The 26,730-nt window shown below is 41.1% G+C and overlaps 1 long non-coding RNA gene across 8 annotated transcripts in view; it reads right to left on the reverse strand.

The window, feature by feature from the left end:
* Positions 1-26,730, reverse strand: part of LOC139609933 (uncharacterized) — a 290,241-nt gene that overhangs the window by 172,679 nt on the left and 90,832 nt on the right. For 7 of the 8 annotated variants that reach the window (XR_011685416.1, XR_011685415.1, XR_011685420.1 and 4 more), the window contains 2 exons: positions 4,354-4,467; positions 3,972-3,999 (listed from right to left, as the gene is read on the reverse strand). This is a non-coding gene — a long non-coding RNA (uncharacterized lncRNA). Of the gene's footprint in view, positions 1-3,971; positions 4,000-4,322; positions 4,468-26,730 lie in introns of all 8 variants that reach the window. The other variant, XR_011685421.1, reaches the window with a different exon arrangement.

A 26,730-nucleotide genomic window follows, 5' to 3' on the forward strand; every position in this document is an offset into this window, starting at 1 on the left:
AACCTGACATTGCAGAACTGAGAAGTAATTAGAGGCCAGGCCGGCGCACTCCTTCAGCTGACACCAAATCAATGCAGTTTTTCCGCGTTATCAATTAAAGACGTGTAATTACAAGCGAGGAGAATTGCCTCTCACAAACAGTCAAGCCGAGGACGGCCCTTCTCCGCCGTCTGGCTCCAGACCCACCTCTCAATACGCCACACTTTGACCCCACATCCTCAAATGACATCCTGGAGCTGCAACGACTGGCTTGTTTATGGATTTTATGGCGCTCGCTCCAAACACCTGAGCGATAAACTCAGTGTAGCGTGCAGAACCAAAATGCCGTACAATTGGTAGCGAGCCAAAGTGCAAAATGTATTACTCAAGAGTGCAGCTCCCCACTGAAGCCAGCTGGGTTTGAACCATTAGCCGGTACAAGCAGAGACAACCTGGTTGCCGAGCGCACCGGCAAATGAAACAGAGGGCTCTACACTACCCCCCTCCCCTCCCCTCCCAACATCCACCCCCTCCACCCTGCGGCCTCCCATCAGCACCTGGGAAAATGGATTTGAAACGAGGGCAACTCCACAACCCCCTCCCCTAAATGAGCAGATGGAGGCTTCCGCAACGATTATCACCACATTACCTGGGAGTCTGTTGACGAACAGGAACAATACAGGCGGTGCTAATAAACCCCAATCAAACATGACACCCCCGCTAATGTCGCTCACTTCTCTATCCCTACAAGGCAGAACTAGTCGCACTGATTCGTTTTCATCAAACAGCCTGGCTGTAGCTGCGTTTGCTACAAGTGGGGGGAGTCAGTAGAGGTGATTTCCTTCATAGGCCTCAGCCTTGACTCACATCATGATCATAAAAGTGTGTTGGAGTCATTAGTAAGACATATACACCAGTGTTCCCTCATGAATTTTATTCTTGTCAGGGTGGGAACAGGATTTAGGCCATGATGAGACTCTGAAACTCTCTGCTGCATTCAGACTGAATATTCTGTCAGGGGCAGCAGCTCAATAAGACTTGTGCCTTCATGTCTATTTGTATTTAGTTTATGTTATATGCTATATATGGAGTATGCTTTTTTTTGTTTGTTTGTTTTTTGTGTTTTTTGCTGTTGTTTGATTTATGATTTATGATACAATAAATGACACTCCCTGTATATTAGAGTCATTTGTGCAAATACCACTACCTCCGTTTCTCTGGTATGTAGCCGACGAGTCATTCTCTTCTTCTTCACACTTCTTTTCCTCTCTCTTTTTTTGTTTTAGTGTGAGTGCTCAGTTTTCTCCCTTGGGGAGTCAAGCACTCTCTCTCTGTCTCTCTCATGCCTCCTTTTTTTCCCCAAAAAAGCCCAACTGTAACAACAGTGGTCTCTAAACAACCTGGAGATTCCAGACGACTGACCTCAGCGCAGTTCGTCCACCGCTGAGATACAAATATTTACCCCTATCGCGTTCGGCTCAGCAGCGAGAGTCGCCCCGCCATGAGAAACACTCCCCTGATTGGGCCCTGCCTGGCTTGAATGCCCCTGTAAAACAAATAAAACTAGCCTTCACTTTGTCTCTTTTCCTACTAAACATATACACGCCAGTGAGTGAAAATTATTCAAAGTGCAAATTAGAGTTGAGAAAAATTAGGCAAGTGATGAGGACGGCTCATGTCATTCATCACATCATCTCACACTACTCTTTAGAGTGAGAGCTGCAGGCTCAAGGGATATTTTTTATGTTGCAATGTTGCTTTTCTACTTCATGCACTTTATCAGTCCCAGACCTCCAGCATGCAATGCAATGGGAAAGTTTGCAAATGAGGGCGATGAAGACAATGAGAATCACCACTTCAAGTCTGAGGCCAGAACCTAGCCCCAGTTTGAAGCTGTCACAAGCTCAGGGCAGTTACAATAAACAGATGAAATAAACTAAAGCAGATACAAGAAGGCGTTTCCTTCATGTTGTGCCTGGGCTCACCATTGGGGACAGAGTGAAGAGCCTGGACATCTAGAGGGACCAGTTATCCTGCTGAGGTGTCTCATCAAGATGCCTGTTAGACAGGCTATCTGTGAGAACGTACTCTGGACTTGCCAACTGGGAGGAGACTGAGAACATACTGGAGGGATTACATATCCCATTTGTCTCTGGACCACCTCAGGATCCCCCAGAGGTAACTAGTGGACACGCCTGTGGAGAAATATGACTTGGCTGCTGCCACTGCAACTTGGACTTGGAGAGGCGTCATGAAAAGGAGGACAGATGGATTCTGACCAGAGTTACTTCTTTGTTGTTGAGGCTATGTTAAGTCGCTAACTGCTTCTAAAAAACAGTTAATGTTCCTCTATGCCGATGAGCAACAAGTACAAGAGCTAATTGTTCAATTTATGGCTTGATTTAAAAATGAACTCATGTAGCTCTTTGTGCACATTCTAGTGTTTTAAGTTTTGCACCGACGATTGAGTTTTTTTGGCTTTATGACAAGATACTGACTCTCTGTCTAGTCCTATCAGTTTATGTTTCCCAGGTGGTAAATGTGCTGTGATTGTACATGTTTTATTGCATGCCTTAAACCTCTTTACAAACAGAATTTGATTTGATCTTTTCTCTCAGAATAAAACACCAAAGGTGTTTTTTTTCTCTCCTTGAACTTTGATTTGTTTTTCTTCTCGTTTCTTAAAGATTAGGATGGATATGCAGTCTGTGATGCTTGTATCACCAAAGAAAACCCCAAAAAGATTATATTTCTCAGATCTGGGTGAATTGTATAAATCATCATGCTCTGTAAAAGCAACACTAAGGGTCTGAAAAAGCCTGAGTACACAATATATTCCTTTTCAAAGCACCCGCTGCAGTAGTTTGTGTTTGACACTGATCAAGCATAATCATCAGGCGATCAGGGCTTGTGTGTGTGTGTGTGTATGTGTATTAAGAGCACACACTGACACACACGCACACACACACAAAGAGCATCTCCCCCTCTATCTTTCCAGTGGTAGCAGAGCTAACCACTCCAGGGAGCTGGAGACTCAATTAATGACATACATACAGCACTTGCAAGATGTCAGAAAGAAAGAAACACACAACTGCACATATGCACATTAAAGGATGTTCTATACTGCATGTCTGAGTGTGTATATGCAGCTGGTATGTATATAGTACAGTATGTAGGCTAAGGTCGGCCTCTGGGAAATACTGTGTTCTTCTGCGTTCTCCCTCTTGCAGCCTTAACATAACTAATGCGCTGTAACATGCTGTAACCTGCAAACACTGTTTGCTTACATTAAATCCAATGCAAACTGCAGTGCAGCTTATCAAAAAGGAAGAAATGGTGGTACTTGTAAGTAAATATGCAAAAAGGATTGGTGGATTATTTAAGATCTCACTAAGTAGAAAACACGATGCTCTCTCTTTGTGTATCTTCCCTTTACATATGATGTGCAGTGGACATCAATGTGAATGCTACAGGGTTATTGGTTTTGCAGGTTCACAGTAAAATACAGTCATTCCTCGTAAAAAGGAGAAAACTGGTTGAAACTCACTATCACCTGGATTTTATGTCCCCATTCCATAAAGCAGAGGACATTGGCCACTGGTTTGTAATAAATACGGCCCTCTTGTGATAAGCAAAGCTCAGAGAAGCTTCTAGTTAGACAAAAGTGAAAAGAAAATTGGGCAGAAAATGCAGATGAGCTGCTGATTATGTACTGCAGCCCCTCAAAGTAAAAAGAAAAAGAGAACAGCAGGAAAGCTGGAAATTGTCTGCTTTAATGATTTTCTAATTTTTTGGATTTTAATCTGTTTTTACCCATTTTTTTTCTTCCTTATCCAAACTGAGGGTGTTGCATGCTCTACAGATTGTAAAGGTCTTTGAGGCAAATTTGTGATTAGTGATTTTGAGCCATATGAATAAAACTCATATGACCTCACAAATACGATCTATGTCTACTGTGCCTTTGTGCTACTGTTCACATGGTGCTCTCTTACCTTCATAGAAAGGCCAGTAGACTGGGAGCTGTAAGGGAGGACCAACAAGGGGCTTAATAATGTCATTATACAACAACCACTGCTTGCATGATTTTATAAATGTTCTGATAGGGAATGTTAGACACCTGTATCCATTTATCTATCTGTCATTCATGAGTCAGTTGACTCTTCTTCATTTAGTGCATATAAAATATTACTAGTCTAGTTCATTTAGTTTAGTCTTTCTAGTCATCTGTCTTTTTGTTGCTCAACTAAAAATGAAGAAACTTGAAAAACTTTTACTTTTCTGTCTGTAGGTATTGGAAACATGCACATGCATCTCTTTTTGGAAGTGAACTCTTCATTTCACACCTCTCTGGTCTTCCACACACCAAGGCCTCACCTCCTCACTCTGTCTTCCCGGCTTAGGCATGGTCGGCTGCAGCTGAGGGGTCGCCACTTGGAGAAAGACGGTGGCTGCTCACAGATCCCACGGTCAAAGGTCATTCCTGTTCTCCTGGCAAAAGGTGAGAGGACCAGAGCACGGGTGAGTGGTGCTGAAATCTCATTTAAGAGATTGACCCCGAGGGCCGGCTCGAGTCGGTCCGGTGCTCGGAGACGTCGTCATCAGGGATGATGTATAGGTTTGGGCTGAGAGAAGAGCCCTAACGCAACACACACATCCATGGAGATGCACACCTAGGTCGACAGGCGCTGATGCACAGAGCTTCTGAGCATGTCAGTGTGGTAACACATCTTTCATCAGATAAAATGAAACTTTAAATGAGCCTGGTGTGGAAACTAGGACATTACTACAGCAAATAATAACACAGTAGCACAGAGAAAACAAGGATAGAGATAAGACTAAGGACAGGGTCAAAATCATACACAACCGATAATTTCAACATCAAACAGGTTAAGTAGAAGTGTGTGGGTCACAATATGAAAAGGTGGGGGCTGTGGTAAAGCAGCAGCAGCTTATCCTCAGCTGATTCAGTAGGGGGAGGGAAAATACATCAACTCTCATATATAAACTGGACTATTCTATTATTTCTGTAAATAAAAAACAGATTCAGTAATATACTGCGTGTTATATAAACAGTGATTCAATCTACAGTATATATTATAGATGGAGGTTTTACTATTTGCAGTTAAATATTATCACATTAAAGTTGAACTAGTAACCTGTGTTAGTTAATGTCTCCAAATGGAAAAGTGTTTAAAGTCCCTAAAATAATATAAATCAACACCACATGCTCATGTTTACATAAAAACGAAACAATAAATCAAAGGCACTTCATAGTAAAGCAACACACAAAGAACTAGGAAAAAGAAAGGTCTGAGTTTATTGCGGCCAGGTTCATCACTGCTGTAAAATTACTGCTGTTTTTTTAGATTTTATTTTGCTTTTGTTACTTCCTGAAAAACTTTAAAACATAACTGAGGATCTAATTTAATTTTGAGAGAATAATTTATACATTCTACCATAGTATCAGTGAGATTCTTTCTCTGCTGCTGCCCCACTGTGTTTGTACAAAAAAATAAATAAATAAAAAAATCCTCATTAGTGCAGCTTCAGTCTTAATTTAACAAACCGCTCGTGGTGGACAAGCAGTGTTTTAAGATCAGTTGACGCCGATAAGTGTTAAGTTTCAGGTGGCAGCCTAGATAAGCTCATTGTGTCACTTTTGTCTTTTTTTTATGCCTGCTCTTGGTTGAGCGCCAAGTGGAATCAAAGCATCGAGTATCTGGGTGAGTGGCGGTAAGTGTGCGTGTGTGTGTCTGTATGTGTCTTCTACGTTGTCTTCATAAGGACTGAGTTTTTAAGAGTGAGGAAATCTTTACAAACTGAGGACATTTCAGCCAGTTCTCACTTCTTTCAGAGGTTAAACTTTTATCAGGGTTAAGGTTCAAATTAGGTTCAAGTGAAGGATTTTTAAATGGAAATCTTTCACCACTCTGAAGATCTTTTCCTCCCTCTCACCTCTGCTCTTTCTTTCAGAGTCTCGCACTGTTTCTGTCTCAGTCTCCTGCCTCCTGTTTTTCTGTCAGTCTCTGCGTCAGGGGCACCACATGGCCCCGTACACGCCATTTGTGTTACTTTCTTGAGTTATTGCGAGCAGTATGGGTGTTGCAGCGAACAGAAGGGAACAAAGACAGTGAAGTCAACCCCTCATTGATCTCCGTATTGAGAACATCTGCCCCCAAACCTGAGGGGGGTTGGGAGACACGGAGGAGTTGTGGGAAGTTGCATGCATACCAAACAGCAGGGGCTCAGTCAGGTATATACCAAGTTCATTTAGTGCATTATTCATGTAGCATTTTTCAAATAGGAAAACTCGACACGTTTTAAGGCTCTTATTAAAAATTAGCACTAATCTGAGCAGGGAGGGAAAACTTACGAATAGTAGTTTATTTTCAGGAGACATTTATTTGATGATAGAGAACCTTTGTCTATCATCACTACTTTGAATGTGCAGTATATTTTATTTCAAGCTCCATTTAGTCACTTGCTTGTAATCGATCATCTTATTCCAGTAACTACAACATGTTCCACCTTTGATAGCAGAAAAATGTTTAAGCAAAAAATATCAACAGTACGAATCCAATGCTGGCGTCAGTCTCCCAGAATAAAAGACAGAGAACTTCTTAGATCTGTCTTTTCAACAATTATACATAAAAAACCACACTAAAGGAGGTGGGGTGAGCTGCTCTGCACCCACAGGAGCAGGAAATGGAATCCAGTGTAGCCACAACAAAGACTGGGCTTTGAGTATGAAGGGCTTTAACGACTGCAGATTTCGTGGCCAAAATTCATGAACCACTTGGCTAGCCTCGCTGTATCCAAGCAACAACATCACACCCCATCTTTAGAGGCTGTCATAAGTTATTCTGGGAAATGTAGGATAACTAACTGAAGTACAGTTTAAGGGAACCTGGGCTCACCAGAAATGTAAGTTAAACCACTTCATCACAGAATAACCCCTGGAATGCATTGAAATCAGAGATTGATGATATCTAGGAGTGTAACAGTATCCAAGGGAGGGGTTTCCTTTTAACTGCCAGCTGCTGGAGTTTTGCGGTGCAGCTGTTATTAAATAAATGTCCCATCTTAAGCTCCGTATCATGATGGCGTGGAGATCAAACGTAGGGGGCCCATTTCAAACCTGCCTTAATTATAATAGGAGGAGAGCTGCAGTTCAAATATTTATCAAATTGTAATCCTGACGCTGTATCCGTTTCATGCGAGACCAAGGCTCTGATGGACCTGACAGTTTTCCCTTACGTCCAGGCCTGGATGGGAGCACGTGCTGCCTGAGCATGGCCACATGTGGGGCTGATTACGAGGGGCTGAGTGTTTACGGTGGACCCAGATGTTGGGTGTTTAACATGGCACGGGCCGAGCAGTGAGTTTTGACAGCTCGTGGTTCAGCTCGACCTACACTTTGGTTGTTGGACCGCTGAGACAAAATGTCAAACATGCAGATAAGGGCCAAGTAAATGTGATTACAGCAATTCAGCTCCTCCACTGCCCGGCCAATCTGTCCAACGTCGGTCAACACCTCCCCTGTGTTTGGAGGGAGAGGTCCAAGGCTGCGGGGCTTCCTGAAAACCACCCACTGGTTAAAGTAAAATGGATGGATGGATGAATAGATAAATAGATGACTAACACTCAGAAAGAAAGGAAAAGTGGGAGGGACGAAGACTCATACACAGTAGGAATTAGTAGATGAATGAAGGAAGAAACAAATGAGGAGGCAAGGAAGTGAGGAAGGAAGGACGAAAGGAAACATTAATGGACAGATGAGATATGTGAAAGGGAAGGACAGAATGTAAAACATGCATCTGCTGATGGGAAACAAAAGAAGAGAAGGTGAGTAAGTCATTAGTTTATGAATGAAGGAATAAATGAACGACGGTGATTTATTGAAGGACTACATGGATGAATGACCTGGTAGGAGGAAGGAAGCAAGGATGGAAGCAGGGAAGGAAGGACAGCAGGAAAATAAAAGTTCAATAATCTGGTGGCAGGGAAGAAGGAAGGAAGGAAGGAAATTAAATAAAAATGTTTAAACTTAAATATAATCGCACTTATCTATCTTATATATGTATGTACATATTCCTTATAGCTTAATAATGACAGGGAATAAAACTGTCAACCTGGCCTGCATCAGTGTCATGCCCTATGAGCTACAGAAGTGTCCTTTGTGTGTTTATCAAGGTAAGTTAAAAATAAGAAGCAGATAACCCCGAGTATCTGCAGGCTCGAGGGCAATCACACATTTCAGAATATGCTGCTGTCAATTTAATATTCCTGGCCTGCAGGGCAGTGAGAGATCAGGTGACCGGGGTATAAATAGGCCATCCACCATCAGTTCATCTCAGCCGACTCCTTGACAGCATCAGAGTGACTGAGGACTGACTCTGATGTCACTCGAAATCAGGACAGCTGTCGCTGAGGGACCTCCGAGTCGGCGGTGAGCTTCGGTGTGTCCCTGAGACACGGACAGGGAGGATGAAATCTACATCTGTTTTCTCTGAAGTGATGGGGGTCGCAGGGATCACACCGGGGAGGGTCAGCTGGGCCAGCGAAGTCCAGAGGTGAATGGAGAGATGCGAAAATGTAAAGGTTCACAGCTGCAGAGTGAGTCGGCGGCAGTTTCTCGGATGCTGCTCGAGGCGGTGCATACCTGAACAGATGTAACTGTCAGACTCAAATGTATATGAATGTTTCTGGAGGGTAAATAAACACAAACTTAAGGAAAACAACAACGCTTCAGATCTATCTGGAATTTTAGCAAACACCTAGCTTCCTTTTAATTAATTATTAAGTGTTTTTAAAAAGGTGCATTAGAGTAAAAACACGTTCAGAGTGATGGCCTGGGGAAACGTTTGCAGGAGGAGGGAAACATACACCATTACAGATGGTGGATACCTCGTATTAAATCTGTTTACCCTGCTTTCTTCAAAGCAAATGCTGCTACACAAATGTTCTGATGTGTAATACCTTTTAAATTTTTACATATAACTTCCATATTACATATAAAATCCAAGAATCCAGTGTTTTCCCCTCGGATTATTATTGTCAAGGTGGAAAAGCATTGGGATCATTGTGGGACAGTAAAATTCTCCAATAAAAGCCACGCTATTGAAATTCATTTAACAGCTCCTTGATGCAGGCTTCATTGCAGCTTTTACAGACTGACCCCCAGGAAGGTTTAGAGTGAAACCAGATCCTCACCACAACACACTGGCAATGAATCATTAAATACAGGATATTAATACCACAAGCTTTCAGAAAGTGTTCTTTCATACAGTTGGGCACTGCCACAGTCCACAGTTACTCAGTCACTGTTCAATACAGATCTCTTCTCTAACCTGACACCTTTCTATTCAGAAAGTTGAGGAGATTTTACTTTTTTCACATTTCCATGGTAGTAAATGTTTTTGCTGTCTTTATTAAAACATGACATAATCTCTAACAAGTCCCTGCTCCCAAAGCAAGAACACACCATGCACTGACATCTTGTGATGTAAATGACAATGTACATTTTTACCTGAATCAACAGTCCAAGCCTTATCAATTAAAAAACACTTGACAAATCCATCACCTGCAGTATGAACTGCTTGCAGCCTCACACACATCTCAGTCTTGGTAAATAAAGTTAAGCGTCATAACTCTCTTGAAGTCCACATTCGGATTATAAATTAGGTTCTTTTTCCAGCTATTCAGCTATTAGCCAAGATATACAATGATCACAACATCAGCTTCTAGATGCTGTTTCTCTGTTTTTAGCAGAGCACAAAGGCAGGAGGGTTGGACAAGCAGGTGCACCTGCCATCCACCAAATTACTGAGGCAATGTACAACAGCTTAACTGGTAATTTAGGACAACAGCAGCCATTCCCACTGTGGTTTCACACACTCAGCAAGTCTGTTTTACTAGTAGAACAATGACTTAAGCTACTGGGTGCCTAAATATCACAAACAACTTTAATGTTTCTTTTGTAAAGGCAGGCTCCGGTGAATGTTAGATTTTCCTGTCTTATTTCCCTCCAGCTTGGCTTATAAAATTCTTAGTGCTTTCTCCATTATGCCATTCTCCTAGAATCCCTGGGAAATTCAGCGCACCCCTTATAATTACTGCACCAACTGCCGGCTGACAAGGCTCATTTGCCTTCACTGGAAGAGGTTGTCTCTTTCCTTAGGTACCTCTGTTGAGCTGATGCCCTCCCATTGTCACTACAAATTCCCATCTTTACCTACGCAGCCGGTGGCGCCTTCAAATATGGATACACGGCTTGCTTAAGGAGAGCGCTGTCAAGATAAACAGGCATAGGGATGCTCAGAGGGGTTAGATTTCCAGGCAGATTTCTTGTGTTTGAATTAATACTGCACGAGTGAGCGAGGATGAAAAAAAATACATGGTTTGCTTTGTGGGCCTGTTTCCTATAGAAATAACTTACAGAGGAACAAATCTGACACTGAAGGGAAATGTTGTTGATGAGTGCCCTCGGTGGGAAACATTTGAGTCCAAATGTTTAAGCAGCTCTCTGGTGGAAGTTAATACTCGCAGTATGGGATGTGATTTAGGTAAGTCTACATCTGTCCCAATCATTACTTCCATATTTCATATCTTAATGTACAATCCATGATCCCTCCAGATTTAAACAAAACGGCCTCTGCAGCATGAAAATACTCAATTTATTTAATAAATATTCAATTTATAAATGTATCTTAATAATGGAAAACTTTTGGTAAAAAGAAAATATAAATAAATAAGGTTTTGGTGTCATAAAAGAGGAAGCAGACCCTTGGCCATTACGCCACCATGTGATGTGCAGTTTGAATCATGACCTGAAACATCATGCGTTCAGTATTAACGCAGTATGGTTCAAGTGCTTTGCAATCTGTCTGTGCTGTCGGCATGTCATAGTATGTTATAGTAACCAGAGACGGGCACTCAGCTGATAGCTCATACATTACGTATGAGAATACTGGCTGCAAAACACGAATGACATGTCGTGTGCATCAGAGGAAAAAGCAAACCTTTTTGTTTTGTTGTCCTCTGTTGTTTTATGTTTGTTCATTGAAAATAAGGTCATCTGTTGAACTATCAATAACTCCAGGCAACCACAAGTGAGAAGATTCAATAGCCTGGCTGAACAGCAACAACAGGTTTATCAAAAGTTCAATTTGAACTTTATTTACACACTGACTGATCTGAAACAGATCCAAATTTCTGGTAATTAAATTCAAAAACAAGATTAACACTTAATAAGCAAAAGAAAATGATTTCTGCGCTCGTAGAAAAAAAGACACTGAGAGGAACTTAATGTAAAGGAAATCATCATTATTTTTTTTTTTACTTTTTATTGCATGTGAGCTTTAGGTACTTTAGGTTTTCAGTTAAGTGACTTCATGCAGCTGGTTGTTAACTTTGCTTTCATGGGTTGTTGTCCCTTCTGTTTTCCCCATGTTCCTCATTTCACATGACAGATGGCTCAAACAGACAGGTAGCTGGTATGAATACAACATCAGAATACATAATGTCTTTGTTAAGGCCTCAACCCCGTCCCTGCTGTCTCCATTCCCCCTACATCACTAAAAAAAAGGATGTCTTCCTGTCCGAATGTCTCCTCTGTTAACGTCGGCTCCGTCTGTCTCGGCAAAGTGAGCACATGGTTCATGCATAAATCAGCAGCACGGTGATACCAGGTTGTCCCCTGATGCACAGCCTCCGGTGATCTGGCTACCGGAGCCGTACCATTATGCTGGCGCAGCGAGCCAGTCACCGCTAAACAAATATGAAACCGCGCCACTTTGTGTCACAAATTTTTACATTCAACAGAGGTCACGTGAAAGCAAGGGAACCTTTTTCGCCCATCTGTGAACTAAAACGTTAAAAAGGTGGGCGAGCCTCACGGGAAGAGAGCAGAGGAAGAAAGAGGAAGTGAGGATGTAAGCCATTACAGCTGTGCACAGCTATCTAAGATGCATGATCCCTGTGGTCATTTCAAATATTTACACTCTTACCTGTGTTTCAGAAATGCAATAGCACAAGATGTGACTTCAATCTATAAAATATGATGCTTTTGACAAGAGCAAGGGGACAAAATGGAGTTGTCACATGATGTAGTGGTAGCCATAGTCATGCATTCATGCATTCACCTTGAAATCCTCCTACTGTCAGTGCAGACACTTCTTCACAAAGACAGAACCCTTTACAACAGATTAATCCAAAACTTTAATGTCCCCTAACAAACCACTCAACAGGTCATCGCTTTAAAACTTTAACAGCTAAAACAACAGCAGATTTTTTCCCCTATTTTTTTGTGAATATTTAAAAAGTGCAGCAGGATCTCTGTGCACACTTGCAGGACTGAGTGGGTTTTCTGCACTGATCACATCTGTACTGGTAAATCAGAAACTGGGTCAACTTTGAACTTGAGTCGGTGATCGCCGTAAGGCAAACAAACACCAATATAAAGAAGAATATATGAATATGTTTTCAAGAGAATAATTTGTTTAGTTTCTTTAGACCTTATTTGACTTACCCTATATCACTCTGACACTACATAAATATAAAATATGAAGTCAGATCATAAATAATTTAACATCAGCATGAAACTGCTCTGGGAAACATATTTACATACTTGCAAAAATGCACTCATCTCATAAGCTTAAAACACAAAAGTGTGCCTAACAATGAGATAATGGAGACTTTCCCTGTCTGGCCCAGATTGAATTCTGCTACCACTGTTGTCACTCTGAGGAAATGTCTGCAGAGGAAGCTATGAACTGAATCCTAAAACCCTAAATCTTCTCTTTTGACGACAGAAATGTCAAAGTTTTTCTTATTGCGTGATTCAATATGGTCAACTGGCATGGGCTCACACACCACCACAAAATTATATACACCCCATCCAGAATGCTGTGTATATATATCATTAAATAATACTACAAAACAAAATAAGAAAAACAGTTTGTATTACCAACATAATCAGATTTTCAGACCAGCATGTCTACAGCACCACTCACTATTCACTCACAAGCCCAAATAAATCTTACCTTCTTTTCAAGTTCAGCTAAGTAACAAGTAAATTACTGTAGTATGAACATGTGACTCCCTTTTTCCCCAGATTCCCCCTGAATATTTTTTTAATCTGCTAACATTAACTTATATCCATCCTTAAATGTACAAGTAAATATTCAAACATATTTGGCTGGTTTCCTCTTCATCTATTTGGTGTCCTTTGGAGTAAAAGGTTCAGAGTCACTAGGCTGGTAAACCTCCACATGTTCACTGAAGTCATTTTATATAATGCAGCTTTAAAGAGACAGTGCCACTTGCCATTATCCCATGTATCAATGCAGTGATGTGTACATCAAAGAGCTGTTCAAGGAAATCTCAAATGTGTACCCAAAAAAGTTGATGGAAAAGAGAATTTGTTAAATCGGAAACTCTGGTACTGATGAGAAACAAACTATAAAAACTGCTGTGGCACAGACGTGCTGTAAATGAAGAGATTTGCTCAGCAAAATATTCTATTCATGCATCAACAGAGTCACTAAAGTTAAAAATCAGAAAACCAGCTGCAGCTGGTTGATGCTTGTTTGACTTCTACCATAATGAATGTTGTATCAGAGCACACAAGATTTCTCTTATGCAGGATTTTCTGGTGCTGTGCAAGTATTCAGTCATCTAGAGTACTATGCTAAACATGAGCACACCACCCAGAGAGCAAACAGTGCCGGCCCGTCCCAGGAATAGAGAAACTTCATCATAGTCTGATCCTGGCGCAAAGCAGGTTAGCCAGGTTGAGATTGAGGCATCTAGAGGGGCTGACAAGGCCTTTGCTCTTGTGTATTTCCCCACTGGGAAATCCAGGAGCTGATGAATGTAGAATTGGTTCCAAGCATGTCTAGTGATTATTTAGACCTGAACCTGTCCTCTAATAAGCATTCTACATCACGCCTCGGTCGGCAGAAAATTCCGTTTGCTGCATCTCGACATCAGCTGTTAATTGGTTTATTTTCTCCGGTAGATGAAACTTCTCTCACAGAGAGGCAAGAAAATGAGCAAGAGGAGTGTCTGCGGCGAAGGGGTAGGGAGACGGATTGAGGGAGGTGGGAGAAGTCACTTTTGATGATATTATGTTTTAATTATTTCTGTAAATACAGGAAGCTGGAGCTCCTGAGTGACCCCGTCAGTCGATTTTCCATTTCACATGCGGTTGGAAGGTGTCTAAGTCCAGCCAGCCGTCGAGCTGAGCAGCTGACGTTCCACCGGGAGCCATGAGGGAATAACACTCCTGTGCAACACACACGCACATATCCACACACCCCGCTTCTTTCATCTTGTTAATGGACATTCCTCCACAAACGTCGGCGAGTCTACCTGACTGCAATCCTTTAAAGTTTAATTCACTCTACATTTAGCCCTGGTCATAAATACCATATTAGGTAGCGGCAGCATGTTTTATGTGCTCCCTATGGTCGTGCTTTTGTTTTAATGAAGCCATTTGCAACTTATGAGTTAAAAAAAAAAAGGGAGAAAGTCGCATATTAGATGGGATAGATCAGTCAAACCTATTCCCACACTGTGTTTTATACATGGGCTGGAATAAAATGAGGCCGGTGCCCATCCACCGGCGAAGAGGGAGCACTGTATTTTGACTGGTGACTGGTGGTTTACTGCAAATCACTGACTTAATCACATTATTCACATGCTGTGATAAATTTCAAGGAATTTGGCTTAGTGATGTACGTGTGCTTACATAAAATAAAATAGTGCTGTATGTGCCAGTTGCTGGACACGGACACTATCTTCCAAACTGTGCACACTACATGTTTGGAAGGAGTGGGCCCAATGGGAATAGAGCTCCTAACCATAGAGGTTTAGGTATATATAAATAATCTTCAGCGAGATCCTGGATTCATCTTTTATCTTATAAATTCGGGCGCATAAAGCAGAATAAAGAGGAGAAAAAATGTACTGAACATTGAGTTTATATGATGATGTAGTTGCCAACACATGTACATTTTTCACAAACTAAACAAGGTAGATCAGACAAATGCCGTAAATATCAACACCTACAGCACTAATTGCAGTATTTGAATTGACTGCCAAGCGACACCTTGTGATCTTGTAATCACAGAAAATTCACTTCACCCAGTTGATTTTACCACTGCTGAGGATAATTAACATGTAAGCATCTTATAATTCTACATCTTGTAAAAATACCTGGGTCCACTTTCTACTTCCATAAACACATATCAAGACAAGTCAGAACATTTCTCCCCCCACTGCATTTCATTAATTGTTCTCCTTTATGATTCTGTTGTTGACTGCAGTAACTGTACTCTACAGTGTCTCTTTGTAGAGTCTGAGATCCCACTGATGTTGCAGCATGCTGTGTCATTTTCTGTTATGAAACGTATCAGTGTGCCTGTGTATCAGTGTCACCGTGACAAATGCCTTACATTTGTTTGTACAGATGTTGCGTGCTGGTAAAAATTTATGACTTTTTTTGTGCTAGAGGTAAAAGGCTAAGTGACACAGAACTGTTGAGTGAGCTGAGAAGTTTTTTTTTCTTCTTTGTCTTCCTGTCATGTGGAATGAGTCTTATAACGACAAGCATACAATCTTTTCACTTTCAGATCTCCACATCTTGAGGGGGGGGTTTCTTATTATGTATGCTAAAGACGGCAGTAACAAATGCAAATTTATGGACCCGTTAAGTGTCACCTCACTTTAAAACGTAAGGAAGACGTCCAAAATGTTCCCCCTCTCCTTTTATTCAGAGTGAATCTCGCATCAAAGTTATCGGGTGGAGCTTTGAACACTGGGATGTCACATCTTTTGTTTCCTCTAATATCCCTGGAAAATCTGGTTAAAATTGGAAGATACAGAAACGAGCCCGTTTCTCTGCCGGTTGCACAGATTCCACACTGTTTTCACAGCTGTCTCGCTCGCAGGACGCGGCTGAAGGTTGGGGGAGGTTGGTGATGGGGGGGCGGAGGGGGGAGGATCGAGCTGCTGCGATCAACTCATGTGTAAAGATGAGAAATGAGAAGCAAAAGGGATAAACCAATACAATGAGCATTTGACACAAGCAGCAGCAGAGAGAAGAACAGTTTGAAAAGCAGAGCAATAGCATCGAGTATTTTCTGTCAGGAGTCAAAAACTCTGCAGCGCTGCTACAATCAGATGTGACAAAGTTTACCTTTTCTGAGTCCACAGCTTTCCCATTTATTTTCATTCTTTATCTGCCTACGAGAAGCTTCTCTCCATCTATAGATACAGGATGTGACCAGAGGTTACAAACTCAAGTTCAAACAACTTTTGTCCAACGATGCTGAGCAGCTCAAATCATTATTAGTGACTCCATTCACATCTGAATGGTTATTGTTGGGCACAGTATCATGCCACTGGATGGCAGCTGCTCACAGGTAATGTCCCGCTCATGCTGTAGTTATTAGGCCTCTGGTCAACAGCCAAACACAGCAGCTGTCCATCCAACACCAACCTATAAACACCCCCCCCCCCCCCCCCCCCCCCCAAACTCCTCTTCATAAACAATAATATGCAGGCAAATGGGGTGGCCAATGTCAGACGTGGCCAGACAAACACGTCGAAGGTCACTGTCACCACCCAGCCATTCCCCTTAGATAACAGTCTCTCAGTTTTGACCCCAGCTGGTAAAAACAGGAAAGAGTGTGGTCCAGGTTCTCTTTGACCAAGCTTCAGTATTTATGATCAGTGCGTTTCTTTTACAAACTAAAAAAGCAATGATCTCATTGGCTTGATTCAACCTTAGTGGGTGGGGCCAGCTCAATATATTAGAAAAATAACTAATTTTTATTGATATGTCATCATAGAAGAATTAATTTGATTGGATGTTATATAGTGATATGTATCGGTGTAGCTAAAAATATGTTTGTTCATGTCTTGACGGTGATTTCAACCATATCACTGAGCCACAATCTAAACCAAAGCTCACATCAGCAGGGTTGATTTCTCAGACGATAAGTTTCTCCAGAGACACAGACGACATTATGCAGTTGTTGTCCAGGCCGAGCAACACGCCAAGTGAAACTGATATTAATGTGGAAAATTGGTAATTACCCCTCGACACAAAGTTTTTTTTTGTTTTTTCTTAAATGTGCCTTTAGGTGAAGCCCAGTCTGCTTCCTAAACTGCGTGATGACAAATGTTTTGAAAATACTGGTCCTTTTTTTTCCTGTCACTGAATGTGGTGAATGTATGAAATGTTGACTTCAACTTTATGATTGCATCACAGGAAATTTGGTTTGCATGCATGAACAAACACATTGGTCACAGGAATATACTTATGACTATGACCAATAAATGTTGACATATACAAACCTTACAGGGACTATTATGACCACATCATATCGGTTATCAGTTTTTAAGAGCTGTACGCCGTCATGTAGCTGATTAGTTTCCATTTGTCTGATTTCCTCCTGGCTCGTGTACCTTGGAAGAGCTTCACAGATTTTTTTTTTCCTTTTGTGGCATGAGGTAAGCACTCCATGTGACAAAATACTTTTTTGCCTTGAATAATCCAGGGACATTGGCCTAACGTGATCTGACATTTGAAACAGGCATCGCAGGTTTCTGTTAATAAATGATTCACGCTGCCGGCCCAGGAGACCTGGAGTTAATGCCATCTTAGTGGCACCGATCTAAAACTTTGACTCAGATCCAGCTCTGTCCTCCAGGGGATGGACAAATGGACATGGCCAACGTCTCTCCAGTGACCCTGGTCTCCATTATCAACCCCAGAAAAAGTAAAAATACAGAAAGGAGAGACCGTAATGATCCCGTGTCAGAATGCAAAGTGCCGCATAGCTGCTTTTATGTGTGTGTTTTCCCCAACGCAGACAGGAGGAAGTTGTGATTCTTTTAACTGCCACACAGATTTAGGTGCACTAACAGCATCCGAAGGTCCCTCAGAGAGGCCTAATGTGAATTTAATGACCTGATGCTGGGCGAATGACAAGTACGCAAGGTGAAGGTGACAACCTTTTTTTTTCCATCTATATGATTTTTTTTCCCCCTCCGACTCCCTCACCCCTCCCCAGGTCTTGTTTTCTGAAAGCCATGGTGATGTTACATCTATTACACCACTGTGCACTGCTGGCAGTCACTGCTGTGAATTTCAAGAACAGTGAAAGCTCCCTTCAAATCTTCATGCTTTCTGCATTATGCAAAAAAAAAAAAAAACTCCCTCCCTCTTTTGTCCAAAATGACATTTGCTTTAAGACAATCTCCCAGAACATTTCAAGATAGCGGAGGAGTGGGTTGTAGCCAGAGACAAGTCTTTCACAAGTTTGATGCCCAAAAGAACGTAACTGTACTATATGTCACCATCCAGCCAAGACAAGACACTGTACATCAGAGTTTTAATTATGCAAACATTCCTCAGAGGCAGAGCTGCTCTGCAGGCTGAAATTATCTCATTGGTTGACTTAAACCTCGGTGAGCAGAGCCAAAGAACCACAGTTTTGAGGGCAGATGTAAGCTCACTGGTAGTTTCATGCAGCCAAGAGTGATGATCAGAATATAACTGGAGAAAACTTTGAGTGATTCAGCCCTGGCTCAACCCTGCCTTCTCACACCTACATTCACTTTTGGCTTGTTTGCTTTTCAAATATATTTTGCACAAAAGTATATAAATACTGTCCACTTGTGGCTACCTCTGGCCTAGGTGTGTTTTCACAGTGTGGGCAGCTTCACTCCAAGAAAGGCAGATCTTAATACTACAGCAGACAGTGATATTTTAGTGAGGAGCGTGTTTCAAACTTTGTGCCAACAGTCTGACGAGGGGGATTTTCTTTTTCGACAAGGCAACGCCCCTGTGCAAGAAGCCAGGTCCATGAAGAAATGGTTTTCCCAGAGTGACTTGACTAGCTGCACAGAGCCGGGGACATCAACCCCATCCTGCCCATAAGTGTAATGGTCAATGGTTCACATACTTCTGGTCATGTAACTGCTCATTAAAAGCTTAAATTTGCTCTCCTGCAATAATCGCTCCTGGTTTGTGTTGTTTTGGTGACTCTATCACACTTAAGGAAAGATCATAGATCATAGTCTTAAAATAACAAACTACACACTGACCTAATCAATATTTTTACCAAAACTACAATCTTTTGGAAACCATAACCAAATATTTGATTAGCCTTCCAACCCAACCTGTTCTGTTTTTTATGATAACCAAGCCAACACCACAAGTGTGCCCCTGAAATCTGCACCAGTCTGCAGTCATTTGCTAATTGAGAGCTCTTTTGATGTCAAATAGCTAGAAATTGGGGTTATTTGGTTCTGCCAATTCACTTTAAAGAGATTATTGTAACAGATATTCCAATCTGCCATGACATTTAGTCATTATTCAAATGACTAAATGCAGTGTCAATAAAATCAGCATAATATATATAAGTTGGAACAACCTTTCACAAGAATGAAAGCCCCTCCCTGAACATGTTTAGAGAGACAAATCTCCCACAAAGCGCACCGTACAAGCATTACAACCACTAAGTGCATATGTGGTCATTGAATCTAAGGGTCATCATGTTCACATAATGTGCTCCAGAGGCTCCCAGCGGCACAAACACATTTATTTCCAACAAAAACTCTTTTCATACTTCAACAGGAAACCTCGCATTCGCACAACACTTAACCACGACCGGCTCCAATCTGATTAATGCTTAAACCAATTACAGCTTCCCCCAATTAGAGGACATTACCAGGTTAAGAGCTCTAATTTATCTTCCTCAGATTTTTTCATGAAGTATCTGTGGATGTTTGTCAGCAGATTTATCGATGCACTTTGGTATGTGGGAGCTTGAGGGTCGACCATGAAACCCCCCACCCATGCCCCTCCTTACAAGATGTATATGAAACATGCTCGTGTGATTCTTGGAGCAACATTGTGATCCAAGTTTCTAATTAAGAAACAGGGAACGGCGCGTCACGCAGAGACACATCACTCAGCTCCTCAGCCATAATGTTGCCCTGTAATGCCCTGTGTGGTCTCAATTACACTTTCCATGATGTAGAATAACAGCATTACTGCAAAGCAAGACATGCATTCATATACTTGTAATTAAATAAAATCCAAATCAAGATCAGACCCGAGTGATCTTGAGCTACATTCATTTAGACGGATGGGGGACAGCAGTGACCTCTTGGTTGATTCTTAAAGAGACAGTGTCCAAAGGTCGCTGTCACTGTAAACAGATATTTTAAACCCTGAGAGTAGATTTTGAAGTTTAGGAGCCACTTTAGGAAGCAGGTTTCCTCAGTTCAGATGTTCCTAATAGAGCTGTTCAAGTGCTTATTCCCACTGTTTTGTTCTTTTGTCCACACAAACAAACCCATTCACCGATGCACCTCAAAATATGACTCTTAATGGTTAAATTTGCAGTAGAACAGGACAGTGACTGAGACCTCAGAGATCACAGTGTTAACTCTACATTGGTTTATTTGGAATCTCCATTACTAACAAAATCTCTAACATCTCTGACAAGCAACAAATGTTTTGTCTGATCAACAAGATACTTCTGAGTGTAGGTGATAAGGAACGCACCAACAGAAGGAACAATAAAGGTTGCATCATGCCCTAAGCCAATAGACGGACAAACAAAACAAGCAATCTGAAAACATCCCACTGTGCTCCAGGATAAACTGATGATATGATCATAGCTTAATCGATAATTAACATAATGGTTAGTTGCAGAACTGTACAGTGACTGATTTTACTATTTCACACATTTTCATCCAACAAACAAACAAACAAAAAAAAACATTAAAAAAATGTTATTCAGTGAAATCTAAACAACAAATTCAGCAACTCGAACAACAAATTCTACCATTAAAACAACATGGAAATTGTCCTTGATGTCATTCATCAATTGCAGAGCGAGTCCCCCACTTGTGCTTAGCCCTCCCAGTTCCATTTGTAAATCATTTGTGATGTTCTCCCAGCAGCAACCACGCAGAGGTCAGGCAGATGGAGAGCCGTCTCTGCCTCCCCACCACCCTCCAACGCCATCTACCTGCGTGGGCCCCCAGCCCCATGGTCCCTGCCCTGGATGGAGGTTGTGGTGGTGGGGGCAGGGGGGCAGTGTTGTCGTTTGCCCCAGCATGGCGCGCTGATGCTAATGGACTCATGCAGGAGTCCAGGCTAGATTGGTTATTTTGGTCTTAATTCAGCCATTAACATTTCATTAATGCACTGTCCTACTGCTCGCCTGCACCGCAGCCTGCCGGCTGCTGCCTGCTGATGAGTGCTGCAGGCTGCAAAACACCACACTCACTCAAGGTGGATGGGAGCCCGTGTATGTATGTGTCAGTGAGTATGCATTTTTCTTGGCTGGTGTGTCCGTGTTCCTCGCAATGCTCTATTATAGAGAGTAACTGCTAGCACAACACCATACATGATGTTGATCATAGATGTTGTGTTTAACATTTTCATTCAAGTATTGTAAATACATTCATCTCGACTCCAGAAAACAAAGCTCTAACAAAGCGCTATCTGGGATTATAGCACCTACCTTTGGTTTTGCAAATCCTGTGAGTTGTACTGAATAGTCTCTTATGTTTTCAGTATGAAACATTTTGTTCAGTTAATATTTGTTTATATCTGATATCTGCTAAAGTGTCTTATACATTCAAGTGGGCTGGGTATTTGTACTGCATATGCTTGACACAATAACAGACAAACTAACAGTATGTGCTGACATACTGTCTATCTGTGATCAGCTAATATTGGCCCGGAATACTAACCTGCTGATATATTGGTGTGGCTTTAACCTTTGAGCCTTCATAATATTATTTACTTTCTTGCTGATCCAGGAATTAGGATCTTATTCTACACTTGTTCTCTTAATGTATGAAATGCATACATACACAGTGCAGGAGTATTTGTGGATGCAAATCACTCTCACTCTATTATGCTCAAGGCGCTATCAGTTGCTAAGGTATTTGTCTGATAATGAACACAGCCTCTATGAGAGAGTGTGTGTGTATGTGTGTGTGTGTGTGTGTGTTTGTCAGTGTGTACATGCCTGCGCTCAATCCAACTAGTTTAACACAATATTCTAATTAGACATCTATGTTTATTTAATGCGTCCTGAGTAAATTAGTTGTATAAAATTATGACTAATTAAGTGCTGCATTAATAACTGAAGCGTAATGGCAGCCTTTCTGCTGCTGCACAAAGACAGGCACACAGGTAATCATCATATCTGTGTTACTCATTAAGCTTTTTGATCATCATGACATGACATATGATAATATATTCTCTAATCTACATGCTGAGGCTGTTGCATATTTTAGATTATATTTGGAAACGTGATGACTAACATCTGCTAACAGTGATACCTACTCTTAACTAATCTGGCAATCTAACTTGATGATTATGATTTTAAAGGTACTTTTAAGAATTTGAGTTATTTTTTGCAGAAAATCTAAGTCAAGTAATAATTCTGATTAGTAGCAGGTACATGTTGTAAATCTGTCACTGACCAGAAAATTATCATTTTAAAAAAAATGTTTCTGTGATTATAAGGCAGGACTGTTTTTGAAAAGTACGTTTACACCCAGAAATCAAAATAATGAACTGAAAATTATGAGAAATGTGTCAAACACAGTATTTCTGCAACCAACGTGTAACATTTGTGATTCAATGACAAAAAGACAGACGACTGGCACAGCCCTACAACACATTTGATATTTCTGGATCAGTGAAGCTGTAGGTAGACTGTTCATCTGTCATAACTTAACAGTGAGTGCAGGGAAAAAACACCCAAAGTGTAACATGAGTGATGAATATCCGGCTTTATCGGGTATGTGTGTGATATATGAGATTGGTTGATAATCGACACTTAGTTCTGCCATATGGTTGGACCCGCCTGCCAAGGTACAAGGACTCAAAATATGGAGGTAAGCTCTCGGGGACGGGAGAGAAGCAGATCCCTCCCAAACGAATGGCAGTGATTTAAAATAATGACCTGAGCGGCTCCTGAATCTTTTTCAAGGACATGTGAGCTGCTTTGTTCCAAAATAAGAGATTTACTATTTTAAAAAAACACTCCACTCCAGCAAAATGGATGATAGCTCAAAATTATAACAGATTAAGGTACTTCAAAAAAAACAAACAGGGCATGACGAGTCTGTTATGTAAGCTAAAATAGTTTCTGACAGTTTCCTGTGATTTAAAGAATCACAGTGGTGTAGAACTTCTCATTCAAGCTTTGAAATTATCAGGAAAAGGCAACAATATAAATTGACTTTTTTCCACCCCCCCATATGGAAAAGATTTGGAGAACTGTTACATGAGTGTAGTCACTTTCCTCCCTCCCTCCATCACCTCACTTATTTCAGATGATGTACAGCACACCCTGGACTCACTGTCTGAAAACTTAAATACATCACAGAGGACAGCAAATGCCAATCAAAGCAGCACGGAGGGGACCGACTGTTGCTCCACTGCCATCAGCTGACAGCCTAAAAGTGCACTAATAACCTCATCAGTGCCATTTAAAAATCATACCCTTTGATCGTGTAACACAATCCATGTCCATCAAATGCTTTTGTGGACGTTTAGGTTATTTACGCAGTCCCGTGAGTGGCTGGCATGCCAACATGAATGATGAAATAAATAGGAAAGCACAGGCAGCAGTAGCATTAGGTGATTGGTTTTGTTGAAGACCTCTGACAACACGTCTCTTGGACATGGAGCAGAAGGTAAACAAAACAACCGGTGTGTGGCTGCCAACAACAGGCCTCAAGGCAAAGGAATATTGCTTATTTTGGACAAGGGTGAAAAAAGACTTTATTCTTTTTCTCATATGACTCAAGAACTGGGTAATTAAAAAAATATTTTTATCCTGTTGCCCCTATTTTATTTCCTGTCTCATGATGTTCTCAAGACGTTGCTGCTGGCACTGATCAGAGCCGCGGCTTTGAATTCAAGGAGGATTCATCTTTGTTGGCTTATTATTCTAATAATTACCACTGTCTAACGAAGACCAATAAACAGTCGATCAGAAAGAGCAAAGTCTTCCAGAATAAATATATACGCCAGGATCTTGTCATACTACAGTTTTTTTTGGGGTTTTTTTTTGGGGGGGGGGGGGGTTCTGATAGGCTCAATGGATTTCAGATGGAAGGGAAGTGTAGGCTTTGAAAGTTCTGTAATTCCAGGTGGCCAGGGAGTGTTTTGGCAGGCCGACCTGCGCACGGCTCGCAGACCGCCAAGAAAGGGGACCTGGAGTAGGTGGAATGTTAATCATGGAGAGAGGAGAACATGTGTGACAAAGGGAAAGGATGGAAAACACATGTCCCATTTCACACTTATTTACCTTTGACTGCCAAACCCCTGCCAGATTAAAGGAAGAAGAGGCGGAGGGAGAGGCAACGGCAAAGGTGGAACGCTTTAAAGTTTACCTCTTTGATGAAGATGCCAACTCTTTGATAGCATTTCAAACATGTTGGAGAGGAAAGAGGAAACCTTGGCGGGATTGAAACTTGGGCCTTGGTGAGGCAGCAGTCCACTGACAAAGAGCTATGTGTAAGGACGAGGGGAAGGGATACTGATAAACTGCCATTCAGGACAGAAAGACATTGTACTGCACACACACTTTACAAATTATGGCACCGGGAGGCCTAAACTGAGATCCCAAACAAAAGAAATGAATTGATGCATTTCCTGTCAATGCTACATCAGTACTGCTGTGTTTAAGGGAACTGGAGGTCCAAAGTTATAATTTGTCTTCTCATGTTTGGATCTTTGTGTAATAAAAGTGGATTCTCTACACATGGAGACTCAATGTATTGCCATGACATTAAATTTACTGAGTTGAAATGTCTTGTTGAATCAAACTTATCAGGCTTGTGTAATATAATGCAGAATATAACACACATTTTGATTATTAGCATGTGTTGTTCATGTCTGTTATACATATGAGAGTAAGATGAATCTACAATAACACTTTGTAATATTTACTCGAGGTAAATTTATAATACCATGTATTGCTAAATGTCTGTTACAGTTAAAAATATTGCTACAGTTAAACATATTCAGATATTATACACGTATGTGTATGTGTGTGAGTTAATATAGGCCAAGAATACCAATCTGCTGATTTATTGGTGGAGCTGTGGTTGTAAGGAATAATGGCTTCACAAAACATTCGGCCAAAGGTAAAAGCGAGAGACAGTAAAAGGAAGTGAAGCTTCGAAATGTAAACAGCAAAGCTTATTCAGGAATACATTAGACACAAATAACCAAACATCGAGGACAGATGTCTATTATGTGAAGCCACCGTCTAGATCTGTTCTTCTAATGTTTTGGCTCATTATCTTGCCTTAGGATGAAGTCCTGACCAACCAGTCTGTCTGCCTTTGTTTCTTGTCTTTTTCTGACAGAATTATACAGAACTACTTCCTGCAGTACAATATTGTCCTAATAATGCAACAGAGGCTGGAGAAACACAGTTTGTTCCCACACTGCCTTTGTGCAGACAGAGGGTTTGTAAGTCATCAACCTGTAGGAACTGTTTGCATTAACTTAAAAGGCTTCATTTACTTTATTGTTGCAGGAAATCTGCAAATTAACCAAATTCTTCATCCCTGAAAAAGGCCTGGTTTCTATTAAATCCACATGATTTTTCAGTTTTGGGGAACTAAACTTTTTGTTTTGTTTGAGTTTTTTTTTTAACTTGGGCAGTTTACTGGACTTAAACTGATGAAATTTAAATAAAACCTGGGAAAATGAAGGTGACCTATAGCATTTGACTAGTGCACATACATGTACATTTATCCCATCTATGCTATATAATCTGAAAACCAATCTTATGAACTATTTTTAATCTGCCTGTAATAATAAGTAACAGTGATGTGTTCTTAGGCAGCTTCATCTCATGAGTTGTTTGAAGAACATCTTCTGTTGTATTTTTAATGGCTGCTGCAGGGCCAGTTTCCCCTGAAGGGACAATAATGTAAAGTGTGGTGCTTTTTATAGCTAAAGGTACTCTATCTATCTGCACTATAAAAATGTATTTTGACAATATTAATCAGCGTTGTCTTTAGGAGTAAATGTACTGTGAATGCCATTACACGTTATTAACTCTGGCATCCAACATTAGCTCAGGAAAAATGTCCCGTGTGTTATATTTTGTGCGTAAAACTCCATTCATTAATCTAGTTTTGTCATTTTGACCTTTTGACTTGAAATGAAGGTTTACACTGCAAAAGTATTATCCACTACATCCTGAAATGCTTGAGAGTTTTTTTTTTAATCTGGAAATGCCCAGAAAAGTCTAATATCACAGTAAAATGGGAACATGATATGTTTAAGGTGTGCTGCCAGTACTTCTGCTGGCGAGAAAATGAATTTACCCACTCACGAACCCCATCCAGTGGAGACTCAGCAGAGAAGACGACACGAGTTACAGATTTTCCGAGCACAGCGTTTTTTTCTGACATGCCATCTTAAACTGGAGGACATAAGCGTGCTTTGAAAAGACTGTTAAAAAGTGAGTGTGATTGGAGTTGAAAAGTTTGCAGCTGTAATGGTTACTGTTTGAGATAAGTGTAACTTATTTCATTTGTCGGTGGTGTCACATGCTCTCTCTGCTTTGAAGTGGCAAATTAATGACAAGTGAGAACAGTAGCCATTCTGCAAAGAGAATGACCCCTTTTCTAATGGCTGTATGGCACAGTGAGAGAGTCATCTGTCGGCCCCAT

This window comes from Trachinotus anak, unplaced genomic scaffold, assembly GCF_046630095.1.
Source record: "Trachinotus anak isolate AG129_WGS33_773 ecotype Australia unplaced genomic scaffold, CSIRO_AGI_Tana_v1 ptg000026l, whole genome shotgun sequence".
Classification (NCBI taxonomy): domain Eukaryota; kingdom Metazoa; phylum Chordata; class Actinopteri; order Carangiformes; family Carangidae; genus Trachinotus; species Trachinotus anak.